This window comes from Nicrophorus vespilloides, unplaced genomic scaffold, assembly GCF_001412225.1.
Source record: "Nicrophorus vespilloides isolate i.1.1-1 unplaced genomic scaffold, Nicve_v1.0, whole genome shotgun sequence".
NCBI classification, from domain to species: Eukaryota; Metazoa; Arthropoda; class Insecta; order Coleoptera; family Silphidae; genus Nicrophorus; species Nicrophorus vespilloides.
This window is the reverse complement of record NW_017098882.1, coordinates 256,604-281,609: the sequence shown is the minus strand read 5'-3', so window position 1 is coordinate 281,609 and position 25,006 is coordinate 256,604. Positions and strand designations below refer to the sequence as shown.

The 25,006-nt window shown below is 28.5% G+C and overlaps 1 protein-coding gene across 1 annotated transcript in view; it reads left to right on the top strand.

The window, feature by feature from the left end:
- LOC108563430 (protein spitz-like) overlaps positions 1 to 25,006 on the top strand; it is a 97,068-nt gene that overhangs the window by 35,245 nt on the left and 36,817 nt on the right. The gene's annotated exons all lie outside the window — the stretch shown is intronic.

Sequence of the window (25,006 nt, the reverse complement as noted above, 5' to 3'; positions counted from 1 at the left end):
CCCTCTTCGCTTAGCTTGTATGGAATCCCTATAAAACTGAAGTACATTAAAACACACCAACAAAAAAATATAATTAATGTCGTGTCGTAATCCTAGACATGTTAAAGTTGCATAGTACTGTAATATTGATGACTACTAGATTCTAGCTTATGGATAATTACTTTATTTATGACTTAAAAAATGTATTTGCAATCTGTTGTTGAAGAACGTTAAATCATTGTAGAATTATTTCAATTTACATGATGGGTTTGAATCATTAATTTTTAAAACACACCAAACTATGAAAAGTATCTAATTTTTTTTACATAAAAAATGAACTTTTCGAACTATATTAAATATTTTCTAAATCTATTACACATATTTACGAAAATAAAAAGTCTAATTATTTACATATAAAAGATATCTTATGATTGAAAATGAACGGTTTTTATTTGTAATGTCTCTTATTTAAATAATTTAGAAATATGTTTCTATTAAATTTTTTAACTATTTTTAAAGAATAATCTTGTTAATATTTTATATTAATAGAATATATTTTTAAAAATGTGATAAAATTAGATTTTCTAAGCAATTACAAAAAAATAAGTATGTAGGAATTCCAAATGTCTTCAGTATTTAATTTATTTTTTTCTTGTCTGTCTATTCTTATGCAACAGTAAAAGTTAGTAATAGATGAAAATTCCTGTTAAGAGTTATTTTAAATACCTTGTCAGAGGTGTCAAATATCGGTGGACTCTCTTCTAATTTGAAATATTTAATTTTCAACTTAAATTTAAAAGAAAATATATAAATATATAAACCAATTAAATTACACTAATATTTTGAATAATTTATATAACTTCCTTGTAAAATATAATCTAATTCAATAGACTTATCTTTTTTAATATTTGGTTTATTAATAAAGTTAATAAACATCTGTCATTGCATTATGAACTCATTGTAGATTTATTTGATAAGTTAAGTAAAGTTATCCAACTCGTAGAATAAAGCTACACTTTCAGTATAGAAATAAGGGATGGGGAGAAAATGATCTTGTAGTTATGAACTTACTTCAACATATAAATAAAGTTTTGACCAATAGATAACATAACTTGATTCATTTACACATACTTTAATCATCGTACAAACTGAAATTATGTACATGTTTATTTGTCGATGAATATACAATAAATTGGAAAACAAAAAGGTCTGGATTTTCTGAGACGATAATAAATTAATGTTATGCAATTCGGAAGGATATGCTGGTAAAGCGTGAACAAGGAGCTCGGGGCTCGGTCTGATATGATCGTTGAAAATAAATATTTAATATTTAAATGGCAGAATGGATTAAGTGGGTGTACGTATGCGTGTGTGTATGAAAGTGCATGTAAGTTTGCTAGTGTGTTTGAGTGCATGTGTGTATGGTCTTAATGCAGATAAGAGGATAGAATAGAAGAAGAATGCGATGTGCAAAGTGATTAATTGTTTTATAAAACAAAGAGTAGCGTTTTTCTGCATTTTTCGTAATCGCCGCGTAGCGATCTCAGCTATACAGAATTCAATGCACTTAATTGTTATCAAATTTGGCTTCCGCCTCACATGTGTGAGGATTTTCCAAATTATGTTCCGCGGAACACTGATGTGAATAATTACTAAATAAATATTGTTTTTTTTTTTAATTTTTTTTATTTTGTTCATTGTGTGTTATTAACCTACACAATAAACAAGCTGTTCCATGAAAATTTCAGTATTTACGAAGTGTTCCGTTGCAAGAAAAGTTTGGGAAACCCTGTGTTATTCTACTAATGAAATATATAGTTGGTGCTATTGGTATAAAAAGTAGTTTATTATTCAAAATAAATTACCATCAAATGGCATAATAGAGAAATTAATTGAATATATAGTTTGGTAAAAGTACATAATCTGTATATTTATATATTTACATTGTACATTTACCGGGAAATGTATACACTTACCCAATGACATCGGCCAATGTTCATATAGGCAAATAAAATATATAAGTTAAGCTACGCCAATAAAAAACTGTTTGCTGGTGACCTAACCTAACCTTGATATACAACAACTGTATCTCGTTTTTATTATTTTTAACTTTTACCGATATACGTGGGTAAAAATATTCATTTACCGGTAGAACTAGATATGTGATACTGTCAGATTTATACTTACATTTACCTACAAAATCAGTAAACGTATACATTTGTGTACTTTTGCCGTGATATAGCGATTATAAATCATTGAAATATTGTAAAGAAACACATATAGAGACCATATACTTTAAATTGTGCTTAAGTTAACTAAATTAATCAATCAAAAAATGAAACCTTAATATAATAATAATTATAAAATTAAAAGGCCGTTTTCTACCATTTATACGTTTATTTATATATTTTTAAAAGTTATTATATTATTTTGTATGTAACATTTGTTGTTACATGTAACATTTGTTCACTCCACATATTTATTTTTATATTGCTTTTTTTAAATAAAAAATATATAAATAAATAATTATTGAATATTATAGCCATTTGTTAATAGTTAAAGAGATTGTAATAATTTTAAATTTAATTTCTAATTTTCTTCTATGGAATTTCTAAATATTTAATTATTACATACAGTCACATTTATAGAATGTTCCTAATTAATAGGGAATTTGTGGATTTAATTGGGTAATAAAACATGGTATGCATTTAATTACGAATTACGAATAAATAATTTTATAATCCCCTAATTCGTTAACGAACAGTTTGTCAATTTGATGTTGTTGATGATCTATATAGAAAAACTCGTTACAATTACGTAACAGATTTATGAAACTCCCTGTATAAGTGCTTTGCAATTAGCAACTATTATTAATACCTATTACAAATTAGCATATGCATTATATAAACTGCCATTACTTTCATAATAGACAATCCTTTCTTAGCGAACATTTAATAAATTAACAATTGTACGTGCCCCATGGCAATTAGTTATTTATTAATTATTTATGAATAAGTGCTAATTTAATGATAATATAGATTTAGATTTAATAGACTATAAGTTATTCAGTTGATGTTTGGTTATTTATAGCACAAATATGTGGGTAACATTAAATACTATCTTGGTATCAGCTTCTGTTTTTAATAGCTTCTGTACTGTAACCATTTAAATTGTATAAAATTTACATTTCTATTATTTTAAAAAATATCATACGTACGTCTAAATGTTTCTTTAAACTGGAATCACCTACAAGAACTACCCAAGGTGCTTCAAGATTATTTGTAGTTGTTTGGTAGTTTTGAAAGCCTTATACATCATTTCCAATACACCCAAACCTCTCTTTACGACCTAGATACGTTACTGAAAGAGTTGACCGTAAATCTGTATAACGAATCAATCATTTTTTGGCCGTATAACGAAACATTTGGCGCAACAAAAGTGTCATAATTAAAAAAGGCCGTTATAGCGAAATGCCGTACAAAGAGCGGCCGTATAACGAACAAAAAAAATTAGGATGTCTTTTTTTTAAATAAGCTTTTTTGTCTTTGTCTAATATTATTTGCGTATGTGCGTGGGAAACAACTGTATTTGCAAATTGTAACGCAACGCCGTTTAAAACGCGGGGTGTTGAAAACTGACAATAGATATATTATTTTAGTTTCATTCTAGGTATTAAATACAGTCGTTTCCGGTTAATCGGGACTAGTACATTTTGTCCCGATTAAGCAGCTGGCCCAATTATCTGAAGTTCCACAAAAATTACAGGATTAGTCTTTTTTAATATTCTATTTAATAAATTGCACAAAATAAAACAAACAATTATAAAATTGTATAAGTACTACATAATAGAAAATGATATAAATTGTGAATGCGGCTCAAGCACGGTGTATGTGAATCCCCGATGCCTCATAGATTCTCAATTAAACGGAATATTGTCCCGAGAAAGCAGAGTAAATTTATTTTATTTCCTTAGTTTCGTTTCCGTTCTTTAGGTATTGTCCCTAATAGGCGGATGTCCCGATTAACCGGTGTTCCAATTAAGCGGAATCTTGCGGTCGGTACCAAATATCTAATTTGCACCCTCGCTTCAAGAAATTAAAGGAGCTAAATATTTAAATAAAACAATACTTATTTAAATAGATTATTAAAAACTGATGTATATTACTTCTGTAAAAAATAACATCTTGAAACTTTTGGTGTAATGTATGCGTGATGTTAAGCTAAAATATGATATGGAAAATAGATTTATGCCAGGGGCTTTGGTGAAGTTGCATGATGGTTCCCGTCGTGCATTATGTAAGAGTTGCATAAAACGCGAGCCTCCCTATCTCCCGGCTCCAATCTCGTTCCATTTTGCCAGCCACGAGCCAATATTCCTCAACGCAGACGTAATCTAACGTCTACAGCGAAGTCTACTGAAAAAGGAGCCACCAAATACGGATAGATTGTATGAATATTTGTTTGTCCCTTTCCCGGTTGTAACATATGGTTTTTTTCGCCAGTAATTATGAATCGCGTTTTGGCGTTCTTCCTTTCGGTTTTATGCTAAACACTCAATTATAATTGAATTTGGCGAAGGTAAAGATCGTGTAAAACTCGGGCTTAGTCTGCATAAAAGTGCATGTACACTCTTGTCGGCTTTCGGCCGTATGCAGTTGTAGGAGATAGTGTTGGAGAGAAAGAGCATTATAAATCTACAATTCTGATGTTCAATTTTAATTAAGTCCTTCATGCATGGAACCCAACCAGCGGAACGGAACCCACCACCATCATCACATTACTTTTTTTTTCCTCCTATTTTCCACTCACCTCTCTAAAAATATATATATATACATACATATATTTATCTACATATTTTATTAAATTAATTTATATGTTTGATAAATTAATTAATTAATAAGAGTCATAAAAAGGTATTTCTTTTTAAGTTTCCTTATTAGATCTATTTACCTTATTGTTCTTTATCGTCTCGTCTATTTTTCTTTCTACTTTTTTTTTCGGTTTTAATTAACGTTCTCGCCAGTCACGGAATCTAATGAATAACCGTAAAAAAGAAGAGAAAAACACAACACAACCAAAAAATAAGTATGGAATTTAGCATCGACTGTGAGATTTAGTATTAAATATTTGTATTCGTTTTATGCTTGATCTGATTTTTTTTGAGTATTTTTAATTGTTGCCGCATGTTATTAATATTCTTGGGGACGCGCGGGACGGATGCCTTCGCGTTCTTTCAGCCGAGTTCCAAGAGAACCAAGAGGCGTAGCACATTTTTGCCATTACTCTCGTCTTCTTGTTCTTCCTCAATGAACATATTACAATATTTTATATGCATATATAACTCGCATTGGTTATAAATAGTCATTGCACATGTAATAATAATACATTCAGTTAACCAGATATTTTATATCGCTTTATAAACATGATGTGATGTGAGCAACTCAACATAACATTTTAAATTATAAAATAATTCAATTATATATCATTTCTTATACGGATTATAAACTACAATAATAGATTAGGAAACAGTTAATTTTAAATTATCTATAAAATACCTCGCTTAGCGCTGCCTCAATTTACTTTAATTCAAATTATCGCGGTATTTCATTGATTCGTACATAATACGATTATTCCCGAACACATAATGCTGTGCTTCTCCAGAATCTATGCTTGTTTGAGATATATATGAGCAGGATATTAAGGAGTTATTGCAGGTTTCTGATAACGGCCTTTCCAACGACGACCTTCAAGAACTGACAGAAAAAGGATTTGAAGAACGCGAAAATAGTGATTCTGAAGACGATAAACCAATAAACTTGCTTGCTACAGATTTTCTTAGAAAAAGTTTAGAAACGATAACCGAAATCGTTGATAAAATTGTAGCGAATGATTCAAATTTTGACAGGAGTGCAAAAGTAAGATGAGGAGTTTTGAGTGAGATCGCCTGTTACGAACATTTGCTTAATGAAAGTAAAAGAAAGCGACAAATGACTAGACGATCGCCAAAAAATATCAAAAGAGCCAGAACCTTCATCAAAAAAGTATTTTATTTTGTTCCATAAAAAGTTAGTTTGTTTTGAAATTTTCAAACCGAACTATAATCCAGACTGAACGAAGCCACACTATTTGAGCTATTGTTATATACATTCATATTAATTAACTGTTTATCGTTAAAATATCTTTAATTTAACATAAATTGAATAAATAATGATAAATACTGAGCATTGTCTTTATAATAAATTAATTTTAAATTCTTGATGAATTTAACATTAATTTTAATTTCATGATAAAATTAATATTTATTTAAAATATAAATTTTCTATTAAAGATAATTGATTTTGTTTGTAAATGTGAAAAAATATGATTATTGCATTATTAATTTATTAAATATTTATTAATAAGATTCGAAAAGATTCGCAATGTTTACTTTTTATTAGCTATGGAAGATAAAATAAAATTTATTATTATCACGTAATTGGACATCTCAGCAATTTAATTTTATAGTAATATACATGCACTATAAGTAAATTGATTTCAAATTATTTTATTTTTGTATTTATTAAATCAAGATATTATTTTGAAAATAAAAAAAACCTCTACAATCTATGGTTAAATATAGATATACAAATGTCGTAACACTAACATAACACATTGGTACAGTTAACAAATAATTTATAGCATGTTTCCTTTAATATCTATAGACTTCAAAAGAAAAGTAGTAGAAAAGTAATCTAATGAGTTCAGAAAACAAATAATTCTTATTCTTGTATTTACTTCCAGAGTCACTTTAACCAATAATGCTCTGCTCGTGTAGGTATGGATGCACCTAAGTGTCACATAACTTATCAAGCGGAGCTGTAACATATTTGAAGCGCTGCATTTTAATTGTTACCAAACCTTTATTGGTTACTTACCGCACATGTTAATGCCATTGTATTAGTACAGTAGGAATTAATAAAAGACAATTGCAATGTTATATAATTTACACCATTCCTTTTACAAATTTGAGAACATAAATTTCATTGTTTAACGAATCAAACGGCCGCCTACAACAAAGGCGTTGAAAGAAATTTGAATTGAGATAATGCAATTTTTTTATGAATTGACTTTAATTGCGATACCTGCAGAAGTGTTTCTTTTGTCTTGTTATGCATAAACAATAATTATTTAAATTTAACAACATGCCATGTAATACAATTTTTCGCAAGCTGGTCGGCATGGGATAACGAAACGTATGCAAATATCTTTCGGGCATGTACAATAATTACGCGGAAAGGAAGCCGAAATTATTAATGAATGCACGGCAATTAAGTTGTAAGTTACTTTATTGCCACTAATGATACGCCTATCAAATTTCATTTCAAAAATTGCTCATCGTTAACATTGCCAACCTAAACTTACGAAATCATTTTCGATATTATTATTACATATATATTTCATATATGTTAGCGCTAGGCATTCTGTAGAATACCTAAAACTATTCGGTATAGTGAATAACGATTTAATACATTGTCTAGGTATTTTATACAATTCCGAAGACAATTTCAAAGCAAAATTAAGATAAATTTTCAAAAATAGTGCATGAAATAATTGTTTTTTTATACAAAAATTATCGTTTTTTCCTTTATACATGCCTTTTTTGCGGTTTATTTTTATGCGATTGAAAAGTTATGCGACACAATACAACCGATTACCCGGACTATGCTAGACTATTGCTGTACTACTCAAGTGATCTTAAGTAATAGGATGTTTATATATGCCTACATCAGAAAAATAAACCAAAATATTTAGTTTGTTAGTTTTTTTTAATTATTTAATAATTTATATAACATATATAAAATATGTTCTATGAAAATATACACGGAATATCTCGATATACTGCACTACATAGAATTATATATTTTGTCATAAAAATGAACAAATGTTGCTTTAATTGTAGAGATTTCCCTCTGCGAAATTTTACTATTAATAAGCTCGTTAATCAACAGACTGTTACGCAAATATATTATCGTATCTGCATATTAAGTTCATATAGCGGTAGCTCTTTAGAATGTAATAATAATATAATTATTATTAATTAGTGGTTCGCTCCTTGATTTATGAGAGTGGACGGAGTAAATGCACGTTCCAGAAGGATTTGGAGTCCAGTAATCGATAACAAACTGCGTGTTTGCTATCTATCTATATATTTATTTAATTATATTTAGAAATCAGGAAGAATTCATGGGAAATTAATTCCAAGGCCGATGAAAAAAAAATGCATTCTCTTTTTTTTTCGTTTGCTTTATGTTTTCTACATTTTTTTTTCTGATTAATAGGTAGTTGTGTTCGTAGTTTTAAGTAAACGGTGTTAGCTTTTGATTAAATCATCTTTATGTAAAAATATTTATTTACTTCCATATATTCTACTCCATGTTTTTCTTTCATGTAAATATACTGTACATGTGTTTCATATGGACGAATAAACGTTAGTTTAAATATCATCAAAGAATGCACAGTTTAGAGTATGTTATCTTTCTAAAGTACAGTAAATTATATAAGAGAATGAGATCGTTCTAATTATTATTCAAATAACAACTATTTAAAGAAAATTGCATACTGGAAGAATATTTCGAGAAATTTTAGAAATATTAAAATTGTAATTATTATTGTATTATATAACGATATATAAATATTTGTGTGAATTTTACTGGTCAGGTCTACAGATATTTACATAACAAAAGTTCGTTAAGTTGGCTGGAAAAAAACAAAATAAAAACAATTTTGTTTAAATATTTTTAATTTTCATCCTTTTGTAAGCAAGTTTCTGTGGAGTACTTAGCAGTTACCCTTTGACCAGTTTCTAGTAAGATAACAGCTACCACCTTTGCCCTGGTAAAGTAAGTCGACGTCATCACTTTTGTTGCTGATTTTTGCTGTCTTGCTTTAACTGGGGGATTTGCAGCTTCTGCGCTTCATACCACGGACTGCTGCTTGGTTTCCAGCTCAAACTTATAGAATCAAGATTCATCACCTTTCACGATTTTGCTAAAAGTGCTAGAATCTCCATCTTCAAAATTTTTCAAGAAATATTCTGCAAAACGAATACGTGCCAATATTTGGTCGTCATTTAAAAATTGTGGAACCCATCGAGCGGATTTCTTCGTGCAGCCAAAGCGATGATTTAATATTTGCGACAAAGCCATGGCATTCAAGCCCAGTTCATCAACTACCAATTACCTCTGTCACTCTTGGATCATCGTCAATTTTTGCCTTCACCAGGGCTACATTTCTATCATCGGTAAAAGATTTTAGGCAACCTTCACGAGGTTCATCCTCCACAGAAAAATGTCCGGTCTGAAATCTTTGAAACCATTAGGAAATAGTCACAAGGGGTGATGCATTCCCTCCATTTGCATTTTAGCATAATGGAAAATTTGCATAAGCTTGAGTTGACGTCGAAATCCGTAGAGAATGGCAAAACAAATTGTTGCTAAGTTAGTGGTAGAATTTCTACCAACCTTACGTCACTAATGTTGCATTTTCTCCTATCGATTCTTACCGATCTTCTTAAATTTTTGCAATGAAATATCGTTCAACTTTAACAAATTGAGAAACAACTTTTTTTCAGAAACAAATGAATTAATGCCAACTTAGCGAACTTTTGTTAGACCCTCGTATGTATTTGTTAAATAAGAAAAATAGTTAAATTTTGTTAAAATAATACTAACACATAAAAATAACATATTTTTATAATAAATATTTCCGAGATTTCAACTTAGTTTAACTATTGTTAAAATACAATAAATTATTTGATTCGACTATCCTTGTAACTAAAAAAAAATATTGTGTTTACAAAAATACCTGACATAATAAGGCTTCGATCAGTGCGGATGAACTATGGTACGGTTTAAAAAATTAAAAACAAACTAAAATTTTAATTGAACAAAATCAAAATAAATTCTAAAAACAAAACAATCTACACAGATTATGTAAATCGTTTTGTTCGTTTTTTTATTTAATTTTAAAAAATGCCGTTATGTAGAAAATATTTGCATGTGATTTATGCTGATCAAAATAAGTGATTTCGGTAGTAAAATTTATGTGTAAACAAGAAAATGACACATTATATCAGATAGATATTTGATTTCCATGACATGCTTATATTCTAATAGACATGTCTCTGGTTACTTTGTCAAAAAAAGCAGGTAAATTACTGTCGTATAACAAGAAAAGTAAAATGTTTTGTAGTGACCGTTAGAAATGATTACCTGCAGCGATACGAAATATTTAATCTATTTTCAAACACAAATCCCTTGAGTTTTCTACTTGTTTTACTTCTACCTTTTATTTCTATAATTTCATTTTAATCACTCACTATTTTATCAAGTGTATCTTAGTCATCTTTGTAAATTTCGGCCGTGTGTTTCTCTTAAAGAATTGTATTAAAGTTTTGAGGATACTCGATAATAATTATATTAATTTTACTTAAAAATAACCTTTTTATGGGAATCTTACAAAAAGTAATAATTTCTCTGTATTTTCATGATAATTATATTTCATGATCTCTAAAGCAGCTATAAAAACTAGTTACGTTTTTATTTATTTGAATAATGATATTTATACTCTTTTTATTATTTGTATCCAATTAGTATATTTTATATTAATATATTTATAAATTTTTCTTTATATTGGAACATTTTTGTTCCAAATTGCAAAAATAGGGATCTGCCCACTGCTCATGCCATGTATTCAGATTCAGGATAACTTACTTCATTCATGCGCACTTCGTAGTATTCTAGGTCACGTGCTCAAGTTGACGACTAGTTCACTACTACTAGTAGATGTGGTTCCTGACTTAGAAGAAGATTTGCACCAATATTAAGTATTTGGTCTCAAACAAAAACATTTTAATAGAGAAATTTACGAAAAAAATACTTGTATTTGTGAATGTGCTTATTTATCAAAATTATTCTGTTGGCCATGCATTTTGTTTTCTCAAGAAGAAAATGTCTGAAATAAATTCGGGTAGTCAGATATATTCAATATATATATATATATAGTAAAGCAATGAAATGCTTCAATCTTACATATTCTCTACTGAACATTTCAAAAAATTGGTATAGAAAAAAAATAGTGCGCAATTCAAATAAAATATTGTACACAACAAAGAAGTTACTGAAAATCGATACATTTGATCGAAATTAAGAAACGCTATCTGTTTTTTTGACAAAACAAGAACTATCTTTACGAGGAGATTTTGAGCATCAGGAATTAGAGAATTTATATATCTATCAGTGAATTTTGTGTACAACATCCCCTGGTTGAAAAGTCACCACCCGCCACTGATAGACTGGTACTTTTACTACTTTCTTTTTTTCTTTTCCTTGATTTTTTTCTGATCGTTCCGTACATTTTCTACAAATGGGCTTCGATCACGACCAAACCGAAACCTATTTTGTTATTAAGACCTTTTTCTCTTTCCCATCGTCGCCCACGATACCGTTTGTTGTTTTTAATGATTATGCAAATGAGCTTGTATATAACTCCCCTCCATAAATATATATTTATATATATATATCGTCGCAATCGTGAGATTCAAAAGAACGGATCGCCAATTAAAAACGATAATGAGAGATTTATTTCGTACGTGGATGGGATTGTTCGTGCCGATACAATTATTATAAATAATTTTGAAGGAAAGAAAGAAATAATAATATGCACAGGTAGATGCATGAATCCAACCTGCGATTTATGGCCAATGTCTTTTCTCCTTAACGGTAATAATTACTATACAACATTAACATAAACACGATCCGTAAATTGAACTAGAAATGCTTTACATATTTCTACATGAAGCGAATCTGTTTTCCGGAAAATATTTGTGTTCGTCAAAATCCGGTGTACCCTTGGTTTCTTTGCTGCTGTTACTATTATACACATATCAATATGACTCGGGTTCTGTACGAAAACGAGGGTGCTTTTGTTGGGATCTACTTATTATAATTTATTGTGTCCACCTTTCACACTCACGCACACAAATTGGGGTAGAAAAACTCTTTCCTATTGAAACGGACGGTATAATCCTCGACAGCCGCATTTCTGTGAGGCTCGTGTGGTTTGAATGCAAAATTTACTTACACGTTATTACTATTAGTCGGATTCAGTAGAAAACAACCCTTGCAAATCGTATAATTCAGGGTATATCGAATAAGTAATGCATTGATGCACAATACATTTCTCGTCACCGTAATCAGAAAATTGGAGGTTCGGGTTGAACTGTCTGTATTCATGTATGTTTGACAACAAAAACACGAGTCCGTTGTTATGATTTTATAAATATATAGAAATACGTACATTATTTTGAAACGAGATCAATTGCATTTCTATTTGTATCGGTTTGTATTTCAACGATGTAAGAATCAATTCACACATGGCTAGTATTAAAATAGAACTTGTAAATCTTGCCAAAATACCTTAGTTCCATAATTAAATTAATACCAACGATTAAAACTACTTGCTTAACAGTAGATTTATTGTCAATTATTGTCTCACATGCATTTTTTAAATAACATTAATTCATTTAATTATTATATATTTTTATTAAATAAATTTTATAAGTCAGCTAATAGATTTTTCAGTAAAATTGTTCTACATTATAGAAATTCTTCGAAATCTGAAAAACTTCATCGTACTCACATATTATTTAGAAAAGTATAATTGCTTTTATATTTACAATTATTGAAATTTCTTTTTTTATTGCTTTTAGTAAAGTTACATCTTTTTGTTCTATGAGCCGTTTTATTTATTCATTTAGTAAATTACATGAAATTGATTGATATTTTCATTAAAATAATGATTTTTTGTATCCTTTGAGACAACTTAATTGTTTCATGTTTTTATAATCATTGCATTATTATGTTTTAGAATGATATTTGTTCAAAATAATATGTTTTAAAACTTATTTTGTCGATAGTTTCGAACTTCGTTTTTGATCTACTTCATTATTCTAATTTGATATATGAATATTATACTAATTTTTATTTTTGTTACAATAAAATTCATATTAATTTGCACAATAATTTCATAAGATTTATTAAAGTTATTTAACTGCGTTACTAAAGGAATACTATTTTGCTATTTATTATATATTTTTGTAAGGAATGAAATATAAATACTTTTAGTTTTTACTTAAATTATTTAACTTCATGATTTATATCGATTTTTATTTAATTATATGTTATATTAATACTGAAATCCTTTGAAGTGTTATGAATGGAACAATTATTCGATATTGTTACAGATTATAATCCCATTCCGCAACAATGGTATATTTGTGAAACACGTTATCCCATTCATTTAGACTAATGAGAAGTCGTTATAGAATTGATCAGATAATACAGCAATGAATGCATTGAGCTTATTTTTTAAGGGAAAGTCATTAGCGTTGATATTTAAAATTTACGATTTGTTGTAAACGAGTTTATCGCATTCGTTGGTAATGGCTTCATCGATTTGGCCATCCCGAATATAAATGCATGCGATAGCATTACTATATTCTATGTATGTAGTATGTAGCATTCCCAGCAAACTCGTTTTCCAGGATTCGATTTTCTGCCGACACATGCATGCATATATACAGACACATACACATACTCACCGCATCGATCACCGCTCGCGCCGCATTTCATTACGTAACTTAACTGGGCCGTGATTATGTGCAGGTGAGAGGGAACGGTATGGCCGTTGTGGAATTTTAAACATTATCATTATTCGTTTCGATTATGGAATCTGGGGAAGACCTCCGGTGTTTTATTCTGTCTTGGAATGTTTTAATTGCACGATTATTCGATTTCGCGTGTTCCGCAGATAATTTCTTCAACATTTCTATATAACTTTTCTTATTGATTGCTTCACTCATTAAAATTCGTTTCATGTATTTCCGAACAGATACTTTACTCTTGGTAAGATTAATGTATTTTTCATTTTATAATTCTAGCGAACTACTTGTAATTAATTTTAATTTAAATATTGCAAATGTTCAATACATTTCAATTCTACTTTTCTACAGGACGTACTAATTAATAGATTTAGTTTTGATTGAAGATTTATATTTTTTGTATTGTACCCAAGATTATTTCAAAAATTTCGCTTAGACGCACATGATTTAACAGTCGTGCAAACAAATTTTAAATTTAAGAATTACACCGGGAAAGATTATCCTTTTAATGTCAACCGCGATCTTAAATTTACTCAATGTTCACATTGATGAACAGATTGTGAATAAAAATTATACGACATAAAAAAAAAAACATAAATAATAATTAAAAATATTTATATTTCGTTAATACAAAAAATGTAATATTCATAATCTATATGGATTTTTAATATCTTTAAAAAAATTTATTGACCCTACTTTGGACCAAAGATCGAAATCTTTCTGTTCATATAATTACTAATAAAAAAAATATGTATTGTGAAAATTAAGTAAAATTAAATGCACAACTTTTTTTTAACATTTCTATAATTCTTTGATCTTTAACAAAAGATTACATTATTTAAAACATATTAATGAAATTGATTTATTTTATTCGTAAAATAAATATTTTTTTTTTCTTAAATTATAGTTATTGATTTTATGGATTTTGTTTTTTTAAAACTGAATTGAGTTGATGTAATTATTGATAATGAATATATAGGATAGTATAAAAACAATAAAAAAGTAGTATTGTTATTATGTACACATGTACATATGTACACTTCTGTGATTTGAATGATACAGTTTCACTTCTAGTTAAAGTACTGCTTCACTGGAAACCTTGAATGATGTGCTAGTGTAATATACTGAGCACATTTGTATGTAAATTGAATGATGTAATGGTTCAATTTTATGATTTCTTCAAGCATTTTGATGCTGAAAGAAAAGTAACCTTTATAAGTATTTGATTCAATTGCATAAACTTACCAAAAGTGTCAAATTCTATTATTGGTATTAATTATTGAATATAAATTGCATCCGTTTTATTTTCTTCTTATCCACAAATAATATAAAGTAATTTCTAACTCGAAAGTAATGTAAAATGAATTGGATAACGTGATTTTCAGGTTCTGCTTAAATTTGAGTTTAACTCTAAATCGGTGCATGAAAGAAGTCGCTTTTACCAGTATTTAAGTTCATGCGATTGTGCATTGTATATAATATATTTACGAGAACTGTTCAATGAGTTTTAAGTAGTAAAACTATTTTTTTGCCTCTTGTATGTTTGTTATTCAATAGAGGGATGAGACAAGTGTAAACTTTTTCCCACGTAGTAAATTCCATTCATTTCTCAACTCTCTTAAACTTGCTGTGTGTGTATATATAGTATATATATATATGCCTTCTTCTTTTCTTGTAATGTTTTTGAACAACCCCCAGGACCTGCCTGGTGTTATGATCGGGGGTGGCTGAAGGTTGTGACTGTTGCTAATGCGTCGGCAGCGTCGGCAGTCACGTACGGCATTATACCACACCGTATAAAAATGTAGCTCCAGGTGAAAAGCTGAAGATTTCGGATGGAGACGGACACTTGTTTCTTTGGCCAGGTAATCGAAGGGCAATAAAAGAAAACCAACATTTTAATAAAAAATAAATGTTATAATCTCGCTACGAGCCCTGTTGTGGGGAAAAGATTTTCACTGAGCACGATTTTTTCGGGTAAATAAAAAATGAGACCAATAATTCTGGAATGCAACCTGTGCGACTATCACTGGTTCCGTATCCCGTATTTCAGGTATTTTCGATTCCTTACACAGGGAGGACCACCCTTGATTGTTTCTGGGAAGGCGGTGACTACCGGTCTCGTTAAAATCGCCTTAAATGTTATTGCTCGAATCCAATCAAAGTAATGTTCTGCAATAAATCATAATAACCAACCTTAATGATTATCCAATTAGGAAATAAGCTTTTCTGTGCATTTACTTCATTTTCTAATCATTTTTGTGGTTTAAAATGATTAATTTTACACTTCTGTTTTGTTCCGTCAAAGTAACGCCGGGTGACATCTATTGAATTTAATCATGAAAATTAAAGAAACAATAGATTTTTTTGCTAAAGTAACTGTCATAATTATTAATACAATACTGAAGTTGGTATGAGGGTTTTATAAAGAAATATTATCAGTTGACGTTATTGCTCGTATATGTGATAAATGTCGCTATATTACATAATATCCCACGCCATCTCAGGTCACATCGTGGGATAATCAGTTACAAGTTACGTTACTTTTTAACACGGTCTTTGACAATTTACCTTCCTTATTTTTTTCATACTTTTGTGATTTTTTTATTTTATTTAATTGGTGAGAAAAATTAAACTATTTTAATTAGTTCATTTATTTTATAATAATGTATATAAAATAAATGATAATATATTAAGTTATTTTATATCTAATTTTATATATATATTAATAGGAAATCATTTCCAAACTAATTTAATATTTATATATTACTATTACTAATAATAATATTTATGAAATAGTTAAACATACATTTTAAAATAAAATGATTTTTATAATCATAACCTTATAGAAAATAATTAACTGTTACAAAGCTATATAGATTTTATGTTATTAATATTATTAAGTACAATCTAATTACCAAAGCTTCATAATCTCAAGATCATTTCTATTTCTCGTAATATTGTCGATAAAATTTATGCAAGTACTTGTACAATTTATATCGCAAGTTTTTAGCAGCTGACATAGTTTATTTTTATGCCATATTTCATAAGTTTTTGTTTATTACTTTAAGTGTATTTTGTGATTCATCAACTCCTAATTTTTCCATATATGTATATGGAGAAACTTTAAATAAAAAAAAATATTAAATACAGAAATAATTATTTTGCAACTATACTCGTAAAATTATATTCATTTGACTTTTGCTGATTTGGTTAGTGCAATTTAAATTGAAAAATCAAAAATTTACTTGTTGTTATGAGTTCAGACTATATTTGGTATTGCACAGAAATTATTTTTATTATTATATAATTATTGCAATTGTTATGTTAACTGTGAATTTTAACATACAAGAAGATAATATAGATTTTACTCATAATGAGCTTTTGGTTTATAAAATAAGAAGTAAGGCTAATTATGACTATCAAGTAAGAAGTATATGCTTTTTTATTTATATACGAGGTATTTTTATAATGTCATCAGTCTATCCTTCAATACGAGTTTGTAGCAGTTGCAAGGATTCACTGTCTGAATATCACACCTTAATTTAGATTTTAATGCAATTGTGCAACCAAACTCTCTTTATATTATAATATGCGATTGAAGATCTGAATTTCAAATACTACAGGTATCCTCCGACTTACGAACTAGTTCCGTTCCAAAGGGTTGTTCGTAAGTCGGGGGAATTTAAAAAAAATCAAAATATACTTATCTTACCATACTTTATCATGGTTTTTACTTTTATATATGTTAAATTCCGTACAACTGACTGCATAAATTTGAAAAAATAGATTAAAATAAACAAAATACTTACTTACAAATGCTTTTCAATGTAGACATCACAATTATTTAATAAAAAAACGACAAAAGAAAAAAATGCAAGAAAACAGATAGTACATCTTCCAAAAATATTATATTTTATTAAAGAAATTGTCAATGTTTCTTTGGATAGTTATTTTTTTATCACTTGTAACATGTTAGATCTTTTAGAATTTTGTTTGTAAGTCCGGGGATATCTGTACAATCAACATTATGTAATCCAGTAAATATTCCAATTTAGTTTGTTATTTGTGACTCTTATCAACATAATTGATTTTAAAATATAACAAGAAAAGTTAAATTTAAATTTAAAAAAAAATAGATAAACTTTGCAGAAACTAACAACAACTTTGTACTGGTATATATTAAATTCCCAAATATGTGGTTACTCTCCTAGAAAAATGTTCTTATTTGGGAACAGTATGCAATATTACAGAATTTTGTCATATATATTTTTTCGTTATATTCATAAGATATGGTTTTATTTTAAATTATTATTTATTAAAGAATATTCCTACAAATTATTCAATTAAAAATTGTATTAATTTTGATGCAAATATACTTATAATTCATGTTGTCTTAATTCGACTACTCCGGTAAACGCATTAGAAAATTGTAAATTCTTCTGCTAATTCTCATTGTCCAGGTGAATTGAATTCGTATTATGCGTAAATGTGTGAGGGCTTAAGATCTTTACTATTTCTTTTTTATAATATACATATATTTTTTTTGTCATTCTTCCTCCAGCTCGCCTGCAAAATGGCAGACCGCACAACATCAAAAGCTGTCTGCTTCAAAAAATTCTTCCAGTTCTTCTGTTCGTTTCTATGCGTGCCCTCTTATCCCCATTTCTGTGTCCAAAAACTTCTCATTCAGAGCTTCAAACCCTCCGAAACGTATTTTAATCCCATATTCTTGAATGCTAAGAGTCTCTTAAGATCAACCACACAAACGGTTCTCATCCTACGGCATCTCCAGATCAAATCAAACAAGGTGACGTTTTTGCATGAATGCATGCATCGTCGTAAAATTTAATTTGAAAATACATGACGATCACGTAAAGCGTCAATTTTCAGAATAAAAAGAATCATTTTATTATTATTGTGGTCTCTTAGGACGCATTACAAACCAATGTTTAATTTTAAAACACAATGAATCCATTGTTCTTTTCAAACAAATCGCGTATATTTGTCTCACCCTGCGATTTACGCGGATTGGCGTCAATTTTCCACATGATTAATAGTTTATCAGAAGTCAGTGAGTATTCGATTTCAATGTCAGAGAAAATACGTTTCAAAGTGGCGATGAATAAATAATTTAAAAAAAACACCGATTTGATGCAATTTCACGTATCGTAATTTATTGAAACTATGGAATCGAATCGTGGAACGGTGTATTATGCAATCACATTTAGACTTGATTGGATCCCATTAAAAGTTTTAATTCAAAACGCAACGGATGTATTAATAAGATGCTAATGCGTTATGGATTATAGAGCTGGACACGTGCACAAATTCACACGATTAAATGCAGTTTCGATACGAAGAAAAAGAAGACACGATACGTTAACTTAAAGAATAAAAGTAATTGAAATAATAATTAAAGGATGTGAAAAGAAATTGATTCTGATTACATTGCACTAGCATCGGAATGTTTGTTGCTTTTGAACTGTACACAGTTTTCTTTGAAATTGTTTTAGAAACAGGTGCCTCCCTTTTGCATCCACTGGGTTGCGTTTTTATTATTCGAAAATTGAGACGTGTTTTGCGGCCGTTTTCGGTCAGGTGTCAAAGGAGAACTACAATGATAATAAAATGCTATATTTTTTTTCTTTTCTGCTCCGTCATTTCTGAATGGCGGAGCTGTTATAGAAAGGTGCGAAATGTATGAATACCGAAATGACCGTAGCGTGAATGGTTTTCTCACTTCTTGACCACCCAAATAAACAACCTGCATTGTTTATGGCCTATTTTATTCTACAAAATATTGAGTAAATTTTTATTGCCAAATACGGGGGATTATCATTAGAAAGCTTTCGTGTTTGATTTATGGCTTGGGGCTTAGGGAATTCCCATTTAAAAACAAGAAAACTGCCAGTTAAGCAACGAATCAATAATTTTCGTATTCTGTCAAAGAAGATTTAACTAAAATATTGTTATTTATATTTGATTTCTGGAAATAATTTAAATTTAGTACGCCTTGGAAATATATTTCCTACTTCGCTCTTATTATAATTACAACGGACAACAGTTCATAATTTAATCCATAATTAATAACTTTCTATGTTATTAAAATTCCTTGAAATATTTATAATTTGTGGATAGAATTTGTAAATTCAATTTCTATAATGAAATATTGAAATTTTATCAAATATGCAATATTTTCAAATATATATATAGAATCTGTTATTTTATTATTTTCTAATGTAAAATCTACTATTGTAATAAATTTTACTCATATTTACAATAAACAAAATATATTTGCAATATCATTCAAAGTGCTGTTGACTGCAGTCATAATTATATTAAATCAATTATTTAATCTATTGATTCTATTGACTGACAAATTGTTATAATATTTATAATAAAATTATATCTTGTAAAACCTTCTTTCGTGCTGTAGACAGGGACCGCATAAAAGAAATTGCAGGAAAAAAAATCGAAATTTTCATAAATTCTTACATATAACAAATAATTTTTTATAATATATTACAGATAGGGACCGGATAAAAAAATCGCACTTTAAAAATACATTAAAGATTTACGAAATACATGAGATACAAACAAAATAAATAATTAAATTATACAAGGAAACATTTTAAAAATATTTAATTTCTTATTTTACATAATTCACTGCTATTCCTGTTAATCCAAAACGCGCATCTTCTTGTGATGAATTGGTTCAAAATCGACTATCAGAGTCGTTTGAGCAGGCTGTACATATGAACACTGATAGAAAACATTACAATGGTGCCAACGTCGTTGCAATTGGTTGCATTTCATATACCGCATAAAAAGGTTCTGTAGTAATTACAAATAAGCAGGCTTCGACTACTGGTATTTTTTTCGTATTTTGAATAAAAATTGTTTGTATATACAGATTAATTAAGATAAAATTTAGTGTTGACAAGAAATCTTGAATTAATGGACAAAGTTATAATAAAAGAAACACTTTGGCTCTAGCAACTGAGTTGAGTCTTCTCCATGTTCGTAAAACCCATTCGTGAGTGTATATGTATGTAAGACAGCTGGAAATATTAAATCAGGCTGCGATGCTCTCACTTTGACTCGCTAATACTCTTCTGCTTTTCTCTGCTCTATGGAAGTGTTGGAATAATTGTTTTTTTGGCGCAAGGCGCTCAAATTAATGGTAAATACGTGATGGCAGGTGGATTCACTGTGGTTTTAATATTGCATGCGGCTTCCGAATATCGGGGCGCCCTGTAATATGCAAAATTACTTCCAAAAAGAACGATAAGTAGAAAATACAAAATCTAGCAACACAACTTAACTGGGATTTCGTAGAAATATTTAACCCAAATGTACTTACGAACATCTTTTTCTTTGTTTATAAAAATTTAAATTATAATTTATTTAGACCCATTTAACCTGAGGTTTTACAGTTTTATATTGAAATAAGTAGCTTAACCGCATAAAGCTACTTCTAAGTTCAAAAATTTGTTTTATTTACTTTTTTATATAACAAGTTTTATTATTCGACCTATTGCCAGAAAGTATTGGCAGATTGTGAATAAATAATAAAAGTTAAAAAAAAAAGTTTTATTGGCTCATCTGGGGGACCGTATTTCCCTGTTTTTATTATATTTAATTCACAAATATTTTTCATTCAAAAATAATTCAATTATGTTCCATTTAAAGTATGTTTTTTTATTTGGAAAATAAGAAACACACAAACATTTCAGCAAAATTACTATGTAGCCACTATATAAAACGTCAAGACCTATAACAAGACAGAAATACAGCGATATGATGAGTTTACTGCCGTATATACAACTTATTTGCTATGAATACTTCACTGTAAAGAAAAAATAAGTTTTTTTTTTTAATTTTTACTAATGTTAACGAAATTACATGTTTGCCAAACTCAAACCCTTAAATACCTCGATATATGAAAAAATGGACTGATACCACTTTAAAAAATAAAGGCTCATAAGATTAGTTAAACCTGTGTCAACATTTATTAAATGTATGTACTTATCTGATTGAGCTTTAACAGTTTTCTGTTTTAATCACGGGGAACCATAATTCAACGTTGATTTCGAAGAAATATGTAAGGTTTTGGTTAGAAAAAATATCAAAATAATTATTAATGTAAATTTTACTGTTATTTAAGTCCACTATTTTTATTTAATCTACTTCAAAATACTTTTTGTAGTGTGAACTTAAAATATTATTTAACTAAGCATATTGTATATTTATTTTACTAATAATTCTCATATTATTGTTTGGTATTGTAATTCGGGCATAAGTTTTCTGAAAAAAGTTAAATAATTTTCTGATCTAAATAAATTTTAATGTAGAATATAATGAAATTGATTAACAAAACAAAATGATGATATTTGTACTTTAATTTTATGAAAAAAATGCGTGCGTACGGTACAATTCACCATTTCTGGAATGCATAAAAATAGGTTTCGGTTCTGGGAAGTATTACAGAGGAGACAGAAACTACCGAAACGTGCCCGGAATGGCAAATCAGTTTTCGCATTTCAGTAGTGGCCTACGGTTCCATGCTACACACCGGCTCTTCTCTCTATTTATATTTATATTTCTTTCCAGTTGACTTTAAGATTGCTGAAAAAAACGGAGAAAAAATAATAGGGAATAGAAACAAAAAAAAAGAGTGTGTGACTATCTTTTAAAGGGAGAGCAAAAAAATATCGAAGGAAGAAAGGGTCCAGGTATATATCATTGGGCGCTCCCACGACGAATTTTTATTACGTGTGAACCGACCAATCATAAAATCATTTGACTGACCCCCTTTGAATCAAGTTGTAGATAGAGAGAGGGAAGGAGCAATTCAGCAAACAAAACAGAAGTAGAATAAATAGAAGCTAAATAAATTAGGTAGACTCAGAGATTGAATAAATCCAGTGACAAGTCAATCGGAATGGAAATAGAAATATAAATCTACAGATAAATATTAGATAAAAGAGAAATGGATAAGCGATCTAGACAAATTGTCTGCTCTTCTTCCTCATTCTGTTTTGACATTGTTGTTGTTGTCGCCTGCTGGAAATATCTTAAATATCTTGATCGAAGCTTGCATGGAAGCCAATTTGAATATTGGGTGTGTTTATTTGTGCCTTTAAAAGATAATCGCCCCCCCAACAAAAGTAAGTAGACGGCAATGAAACAAGTGGACATGAACTTGCGACCGTAATTTTTATTAGAAAAGTTGACTTTTTTATGGCTTGAAACATGTGTTTCCAATATTATAAACCTTAAATAGAAATATCAATTTCAACACCTGTCTATTTTTAACTACTATGGTTAGCTGAGCAAAGCCACTAATTTGTCTATAATCCCCTAAACTATGATCATAAATTGTATACAGTATTCAATAAATTGAATGCATATTTAGCAAATAATATAACTGTAAACGATGGCTGTAAAGCAATTGTTTTGATGAGTTATGATGGGAACGCAGACCGTGGAATAAAATAAATTATAAAAATTCAAAAATATTCATATTGAAAACTCTTCACACCTTTGGATGTGGTCAATTATATGTTTATTCTGTTCCAACATCGCGTCGGATGGAATGTTAATAAAGACGGAGTGAATAATATATAAATAAATAAATAAGTATCAATGTGATGCATGGGACTGGTTGGCAACAACGGGAGTGAAGGAGAGACTTCTGGTCCGATTGTTAAAGAAGACGGAGAGAGAAATGCTTGAATGAAAACAGGAAGTTTGATACAACCTGGGCGGTCCAAATATTAAATCGTGTATCTATGAAAGTAATTCAAATAATGCAAAACTTTATATATTTCATTTATCGTCGCAAATGACTCAATATTTTAAAACAATTTTAATTCTTTATCTTTATCATAAGATCATTGACAAAACATTGCGTAGATATAAATAAATTTATTAATAAAAATTATTTTTTATAACAATAATTTAAATTTTGTTTCTTTCCTTTAAATTTTTGTTTAATCATTAGATTTATTGAAATTCAATAGATTTAGGTACAATTTCTTTTAAAATATAAATTAATAGTAAAAATTAGTCTTGAATTACTTTAAGGTATATGCTAGTTATGTTCAAATAATTGTATATTTTATCATTCAATTTAATTAATGTAGTTACAAAATAATTAGATCATTATGAACATTTATAACTAATTTTCACAAACAATTTCAATTTTTATCGAAAATAAATTATATCTATTGTTTATTTATATTACAATAAATTACGAAATTTCTATTGTTAATGCGAAGAATAAAAAGTATACTAATTAATATAGCTGTATATAATAGTATGTTGAGTAGTTCCAATGCATGTCTATATGCGCGTTATTGTTAATGAAACAATTAAAATACGCGAAAGACTATTGACTTGTAAACAAAGTAATCAATATTCATCAGCTGAATTTCTTTACAATCATCACGAATTTGATTAGTTTGGTATTCTGTCTTTGGTTGACATTGTATGATAATACTACTAAACTATATGGATTTATACATGAAATAAATACCTTTACCGTGTTTTGTAGTAATATGCTAATCGAAATTTATGTATAAAGTAATTTACACGCTAGAAATGACATATTTCATTTAGTCAAATTGATATTGTTGTAGTTTTACCTACAAATATGCATGTTATCATGAAGTTTCATTATTTTAATTATCAGTTATTTTTAATAATTACACATTCATTTTCTATAAAAAAATATAATTATATATGAAAACAATAAAATTGATGCGTTTTCATAATTACAATGGATTTTCTAAATTTATAATTTGTTTATTTGTGCAAATCAAATTTGATTTTTAGTTTGCCTTGTTTTTTTTAAATTCATATGTTATTTATATTCACAAATAACAAAGAATAGTTATATAATATTTTATATTATCTGTTCCTTCATAGTCATCATCATCATCATCATCATCATTTTACAAGTGAATATCTTAATTTTTAATGTATTATTAGGATATCATAAGATTAGCTTAAGTATTAGGTTTTATTCTCGAAATTGGATCTCGTTACTCCGATTTGGTCCAATGACAATCTTAAGACAACTTATTTTAGCTATCGGAGGTTTTTATTTTATATGAAAAATAAATAGTGAGATTAGTTAATAATAAAATTAATTATTATAATTACCTAATTAAATAGAAAAATACAAATGAATAATATGAAATATAAATAACATAAATCTATAATACATAGAAAATGCAGTTTTTTTTTTCATATAAGAAATAATAAACAAAATTTATTGTAGTCATACATATAAAGGGTTATCAACCGCAGTATTTCCTC